The following is a 7,412-nucleotide window of genomic DNA, read 5'->3' as shown; positions in this document are numbered from 1 at the left end:
CCCCGCCCCCACTGGGTCCCCCCCCCCACCTCCATCTCCAAAAGACTTCTGGATCAAGGATGCAAAGATTCAGTGTCGGGATGGGGCAACTTTTCCCAGTCCCATGTTTAATGAATTATTTATCTTTACCTCCTTGGAGGGTAGAATTACAGTTCCTGTTTAATAAAACTGGAAGTAAACAGAATTCTCTTTCCTCATTTTGTAGGATAAAAATAAATCTGATACAATTTTTAGAAATAGCCGTGAAGAGCAAGGTCCCGCCAGTCCCGCCAGTGCGTCCCCCGCGGCGCACCCATGCCGGCCGCGCTGCAAGGCTCCGGACGCTCCCTCCACATGTGGCTCTCATTTGGAGAAGCTGAGAAGATGCTCTGTTCTCTTCGTGACTACAAATAAAAGCTCTGGGCAGCACTGGGCAGCACAGGAGGCCGTGGCCGGGAGCCCGGGCACCAGAACACAACAAAGGAGGCATTCATTCACTGGCCACTCATTCGTTCATGCTCCACAACTTCCTCTCAGAGCAGCTCAGGCCACCTGGAGGTCTACCAATGTCCACCTTGGAGACTCTTGGCTCTGGCCTCGAAGACGAGTATCACTGCCAGGGAGGCCTAGCCGGTCCCAGGACACCGGCCCTGGAGGCCCCATACCTGCGTTCCTGCCATGCACCGGCCGCCAGCCGGGCAGGCATGCGGGGCAGGGCCTGGGACCCATCCCATGCCACAGAGAAAAGAAGAAGGCCCAGACTGGCATGAGCTGACCCCCAGCGGGCCACGCCTCCCTCGCATTTCCTGAAGCAACTCTTTGTGAATACGTATACCACAAAGAAAAGCAGCAGCTTCCCCGGGAGACACGGCTGTCTCCAGAGTGGCCGTCCCCGGGGGGCAGCTGTGGTGGGCCTGGCCCTGGGTCCCGACAGAACCCCCAGACTGTTCCTCTGTGCAGAGGCCCACCTTGGCTTCCCCTGGCTGGTGGACTCGCTGAGGGAAAGACCCTACCTCTCGGCTACGGCCTGACGCCAAGTCACCCGGTTTCCCGACGGCATGGCGTGGCTCTGGCAAGGGCACACGCGTGGGCGTGGCTCGGGTCTGGTGAGGGCACCATGGGCACGCGCGTGGGCGTGGCCCGGGTCTGGAGGGCACCATGGGCACGCGCGTGGGCGTGGCTCGGGTCTGGGAGGGCACGCGCGTGGGCGTGGCCCGGGTCTGGAGGGCACCATGGGCACGCACGTGGGCGTGGCTCGGGTCTGGGAGGGCACGCGTGTGGGCGTGGCTCGGGTCTGGGAGGGCACGCGTGTGGGCGTGGCCCGGGTCTGGAGGGCACCATGGGCACGCGCGTGGGCGTGGCTCGGGTCTGGGAGGGCATGCGTGTGGGCGTGGCTCAGGTCTGGGAGGGCACCATGGGCACGCGCGTGGGCGTGGCTCAGGTCTGGGAGGGCACGCGCGTGGGCGTGGCCCGGGTCTGGGAGGGCACCATGGTGGGCGTGGCTCGGGTCTGGGAGGGCATGCGTGTGGGCGTGGCTCAGGTCTGGGAGGGCACCATGGGCACGCGCGTGGGCGTGGCTCAGGTCTGGGAGGGCACGCGCGTGGGCGTGGCCCGGGTCTGGGAGGGCACCATGGGCACACGCGTGGGCGTGGCTCGGGTCTGGGAGGGCACGCGTGTGGGCGTGGCCCAGGTCTGGTGAGAGCACTCGCACGCTTGCCCTGGCCGGCAGAGGGCCAGGCAGGGCGAGAGCCTCAGCTGCCCATCTCTGCAGGTGTGCGTCCCGACCCCCAGGCCGCCAGGAGAGGTGCACAGCCTCCCGCACTTAAACCTGCGACCTGTGTGGATTGGGACCTCCCTGCACGCTCACGGGGTGTGGAGAGTGTGTCTGGGTCCCTGTGACCAGAGGGGAGAGGCCGCGTCCTAGGAGCCCCGAGGTGAGCGGGTGCGGGAGGAGGAGAGGAGGTGCAGAGCTGGCACCGGGCTCGCATGTGTACCTCCGTGCCCGGCCTGCTGCAGGAAAAGGAAAAGGAGGTCTTGGTGTCGGGGAACTATGTGGGAATACCTGTCCATCTTCTCCCGCACGCCCCTGCTTAGAACACGATGATTATCCCAATGTTTATAATGAGACCCTTGGCTTAGCTCAATCAGCTTTTTCAAAATCAAACAAAAAGCGATGGGTCTCAGATGTCCTGTAGGCAGTGGGCTACACATCCGCGTGTAAAACCCTTCACCCTCAGCCCTCCTCGCCGTCTCACTCACCTCTGGAACTTTCCCTGGCACTAGGACACCATCAGACTCCTGCCTGGGATGGTGGCTTTCTCCAAGCAAGCAAGCTGCAGCATCTTGCTACATAAAAAGAATACGTGTTTGGAAGAAAATGGAATCACCCAAAGACCTGAATCTGGAACACAATTCCTCAGGCAATGGAACCCTGCGGGCCAGTGACCCCCTGGGGGTCTGGGCCCCTCCAGTGGAAAGGACAGATGTCAGGCACCCAGGGTGACCGACATGAGCAACACAAGAGGCCTCAGAGCAGGGAGCCAGGAGTAAGCCCGGAGTCTGGTTCCATCCACGCAGCGGTGCCCGGGTCACCCAGGCCATGACCTCTTACCACTTTTGACTTCATTGTAGACCTGGGGGCGGTGCACACCGCGTTTCCCCCGATTCCCCAGGAGGGAGGAGCCGTCGTCCATAACCTGGGACCCACCTGGCCGGCCAGGAAGCTCAGCCAGTGGGAAACAGCTCCCAGGCTTTTTCTGGGGTGCGTGGTGCTCTGTGGTGGGTCACAACACACTCCACAATCAAGATTCATGGCATCTCCAACCCTACAGAGTGTGCCGCACTTGCCAGCAGGGCTGTGTCTGTGCCACGGGCGGGGCGGGTGGAGGGACGCGGGCCTGGCGTGACACCGTGCGGTCTCAGTGCGGGACCTGCAGCGTGTTTCTGTGGGAGGGCGCAGAGTGGTCAGGAATGGCTGGCACTGGCTGGGCCCCAGCTGGAGGTTTGTGGTCATTCAGTTGTTGCTCACTTGGACTCCCACAGCTTCTAAGTGAACCAAGCACCTTGCCCGGCACTTCTTCACAGACTGTGACAGCCTCTTCCAGAACCTTCTCACCGCAGACTGGAAAGGATCCTGAGCCGGCCCGGCTGGCAGAGATGCTGGCTGCATCCGGGGCTGCATGCGCCCAAGCTGAGCGCTCGCAGGGGCACACAGCACCCTGAATCATTTCTCTGAGGAAAGCAGGTCCCAGATCACAAGGCACCTTCGGAGAAGAGGTTCCTTGAGCCCCGCCACGCCCCCGCCTCCCTCGATAGTCCGGGCATCGAGGTAAATGCCGCGTAGGAGGGAAAACACAGGATGGAAGGTACTCTTTAAAGTGACTGGATGCAAGCCCATAAAATGATAGCATTTTGGAAGTAATCAAGAATTTTTAAAAGACGAATTTATTGACGTGTCTATATTTATTGACGTGGGGCCTCTGCAATGGCTGGTTCTCTCTCTCATGGAACTTTCTCTGAATCCACCCCCTCACAACCTTCATCGGTTGGACTTTTCACTTTATTTCTCCCCTTCCTTTCCCAGGCTCACACTGAGGAGGAGGGGTGGAGGCACAGGAGATGCAGAGAGAACACAGAAAGAGCAGGCCGGAACATTCCAGGCATACCTGGCCTCCTGAAATTCTATCTGGAAGTTGCCCCTTTCTGGGCCCAACTGCAGCCAGGGCTGCAGGGGCCAGGCTGCACCTGCAGGGCCAGCCTGGCACAGTGGGGCCATTGACGCCTGGCTTGGTGCCCGCAGGTGCGCTCAGCGGGCCCGAAGCCTGGAGGCCTCCCTGGGCGCACCTCGCATGAACTCCCTGTGGGGAGTGTGATCCTGGGCTGTGGGGCTGTGATCCTGCGAGGGTGTGTGCATCTGCTGGGAAGACAGTGGCCAGGCACCCCATCAGCACGCTCTCCTTCGTTCGGAGTGCACCTCAAGCCTGCGGTAGAGCAGCAAGGACGTGGCCTTCAGAAGGAAGACTGTGAACAATGAGGGAGGTGGAGGGGGAAGGCTTCCTGCCTGAGCCAGACCCGCCTACGAGGAGAGCCCCGCCTCCCCGCGGTGAGCTGAGCGCCAGGCAGACACATTGCTTCTCAGCCCCTCACCAGCCTGGGCCCCACCAGGGCCAAGTGGTGGGACTCGGTGCCCAAACGTGGAGCAGCCCGGCCTGTTTAGTCTGAGCCCGGACTCCCAGCAGCCTGAGATCCCAGGGCCACTGATCTTAGATGCTGTGTAAAATAGGCCCAGGCCTTGGCGGCACTCACTGGAAGCCAGGGGGCGGGGGGGTCCTGTCAGGGGACCTCGAGGTCCAGGGGAACCATGAGGTCACCACAGAGAGGGGCCTGGGCAAGCTTGCAGCCAGGAAGCTGTGCATCCCACAGGGAAAAGGCCCCGCATACCCCGAGTGCAGGACAGATGGCAGCCGGGACTGGAAATGAGGCCAGTAGCACTGACTGCTGGGTCCCTCCCATCTCCAGGCCCCTTCAGCGGAGACCAGATCTTGCTCAAGGGCCCTTCCCAGCTGTAGGGTCTTGGAAGTGCTCTGCAGAGGGCTTAGCACACCTGTGAGCACCCTGCAGACTCACGGAGCAGAGCCTTCTAGATCATGCCGGGGCTGCTGGAGGAGAATGGGATCTTTGCTGACTGGAGGTAGACAGCAATCCCCTGTCTGGAGGAAACGTGGCTTGGTTGAGGTCTTTGTGCTGTTCGATGATGTGAGAGACCCCATTCTGGCCTGGACTCATTCTCCATATTCTGGATAACAAGGCTGGTTGTGCTTCTTCTCAATTTGTTTCTATTTGCATCGCTGTTCTAATCAATTTAGCCCCAGCCTATTGTATGGGGAAGACTTTGAAGCTATGCAAGCATTTTCTTGGAAAAAGAAAGAAGCAAAAACAAAAAGGAAATGCCTTTGGCTGAAAGAAAAATGCCCTCTAAATATTTATTGCATCTCAGGCATGTTCGTTTCTCTGTTGGGTCTGCCGCGCAGCCCACGTCTGTGCCCGTGCTGTGAGTCCCGCGTCTGAGAACCTTACACGGTGTCTGTGGGTCTGAAGGCATTCACGTGTCTGCGCACCACCGTGAGTCACGCTGGCCCGAGGTAAGAGCACTGAGCTGTGGAGACATTTAAGAACTCTCTGACCCCTGCTTGATGAGCGTGGTCTGAGGAGCTGAGTGAATGCTGCAGCTATGTTCTCCCTAAATGTCTTCATCATGTTTTAAATATTTTGGATTTAGTAAGCTCTTGAACACATTTAGTGGGGCAATCTCTCTCCACGCCTTCATCTTTAGCTTCAAGTGGGTTCAAAGGAAATTACGATTCATATGTTTCCAATTCCTTCGCTCTTACTGAAACTTATCTAAATGTAGCTTTGTAATGGCTCTCTTATGTCCCATGGTTTTTGAACTTTAAGCGTGTCTCCAAAGTCAGGAGCTTACGTTTGGAAAATGTTTACTGTAAACTCTGCATGTATTTCAACTCTGAACTCAAGTTTAGAAATGTCATTTCCTGCAAATAGCTGAGGGCTAAGTCATAGAATTCCTTCCTACAGGTGGCCTTGGTAAGGAAGAGAATTCAAAGAGAAGGAGAGAGGCAGAGAGGGGAGGAGGAAGGGAAGGAGAGGAGAGAAGGAGAGAGGGAAGGAGAGACAAAGGGAGGGAAGAGGGTAGGGAGGTACGGTTTGGTGAGGAGACGAGGCGAGCTGGATCTGCAATGGCAGTGGTGTGGCCCGCGGCTGACCTCACTGCTCCGCTTGGAGGCTGGAGCGTCCCTGGCCTTTGCCTTTGTCGCTGTGGCCGTGGATGTGGGGGTGCACATGCCCAGGGAAGGCCCCCCCTTCGTTCTCCTTCCTCTCCCCCAGCCCTGAGGAATGGGAAGTGCTGCCGGCTCTACACAGCTGCCCTTTGCTTACGCGTCCCTGGTGTGTGCTGGGCGAGAGGCAGAGACCCAGCATGTGACCCTGGGTAGGGGACGGCCCTGGCTCCTGTCCCTCTCTTTGGCAGTAAAACATCTTCAGCCCAAAGGAAGGAATTCGGGGTGGGGATGCGCAGGTGTATTCAAGTGAGCTGGGGTGGCTGTGGAGCCTGGAGGCTGCGCCCAGGTGAAACTGGTGGCAGAGGCCCAGCGTTAAACTGGAAGCACATGGAGCGAGGTCACAAATACAGCAGCAGAAAACTGACGTAGCTGGAGGTGCACCGGCCAGGCCACGCACGCGAGCGTGCGTTAGCCAGCGGCCAGGCCACGCACGCGAGCGTGCGTTAGCCACCGGCCAGGCCACGCACGCGAGTGTGCGTTAGCCACCGGCCAGGCCTGGGAGGTGGAGACGAACTACTGCCTCTGAGCTCCTGGTGTCTACACCGCATGGAGCCAAGGCGGCACTGTCATTTGACCTTGGAGATGCAGCTGAATTTCCAAACAGAAATGAGCGTTCCGGGAGAGGAAGAAGGGCGACCGGCCCACACTTGAAGCCAGAGCGGCCAGGACAGGGTTTCTCCAACAGTGAGTGCATTTTGTCTTCATGAAATCACATACTTTATTGCTGGTTGGATCAAATAGCTAGCAGTTATAAAGGTTTATTCTAATCCTCCCAAGGCCTCACCCCAGCCATAAATTCTGGGCAGCATTCAATGCTCTTAAAGATCTCCCGAGAACCAGCCAGAAAGGGAAAGACTGGCGGAATCTGGGCGAGGCTCCTGCTCTGAGGATGGCCGTGTCACTGCCAGGATGAGCCCATGGGAAGGTTGTCACCGCTCAGATGAGCTCAGCGCCCACCACAGCCCCAAGAACAGGGTGTGGGCACGGGACGCCGGGAGCCTGGCAGATAAGGCTCGGTGATCCCAGCCGAAGCCGGGGCAAAGCGCCACAGCTCAGCGTTAGTAACGCCCTCCGCCCCGAGGTTCCTGCTCATGGAGAGGGAAAGCTCTGCAGCCATGTTTCTAAGGCTGGATGTCAAAGATGCTGCTGTGAAAGGCTGAGTGCTTTGTCCTCCTGGGGCTGTGAGAGGCAGAGCCCCTGCAGAGCCCGAGCAGAGGGAGCTGTGTCAGCCTGGAAAGTGGTCTTCCCACCCTGCACCAGGCTTGCTGTGCTGCTCTGGGGACCCCTGTGTGTCCCTGGAGACAGATCAGGCAGCAATGCTGCCGTTGCTGGCCTCCTGTGGGCCCTCTCGCTGGCCTCCCACCAAGGGCGCTGCCTGTGTCTGGCCAGGATGCTGGGTGGAAGGCCCCTCACCACGGCCCGACGGCCTTCGGGGAGAACCGCCTCCTGTCCCTCCCCACCGCAGCCTCCAGGGCCGGAAGCTGAGCCGCCTCCATCCAAACGTATTCAGCAGAGAGAGGGAAAGAGGGGCCCACAGCACAGCAGAGCCGAGGGTGAGCAGTGGAGGAGGAAGTCAAC

The sequence above is a fragment of the Dipodomys ordii genome, unplaced genomic scaffold (genome assembly GCF_000151885.1).
Source record: "Dipodomys ordii isolate 6190 unplaced genomic scaffold, Dord_2.0 Scaffold77, whole genome shotgun sequence".
In the NCBI taxonomy this organism is placed as follows: Eukaryota; Metazoa; Chordata; class Mammalia; order Rodentia; family Heteromyidae; genus Dipodomys; species Dipodomys ordii.
The sequence above is the reverse complement of the archived record's forward strand: the minus strand, read 5'-3'. Positions refer to the sequence as shown.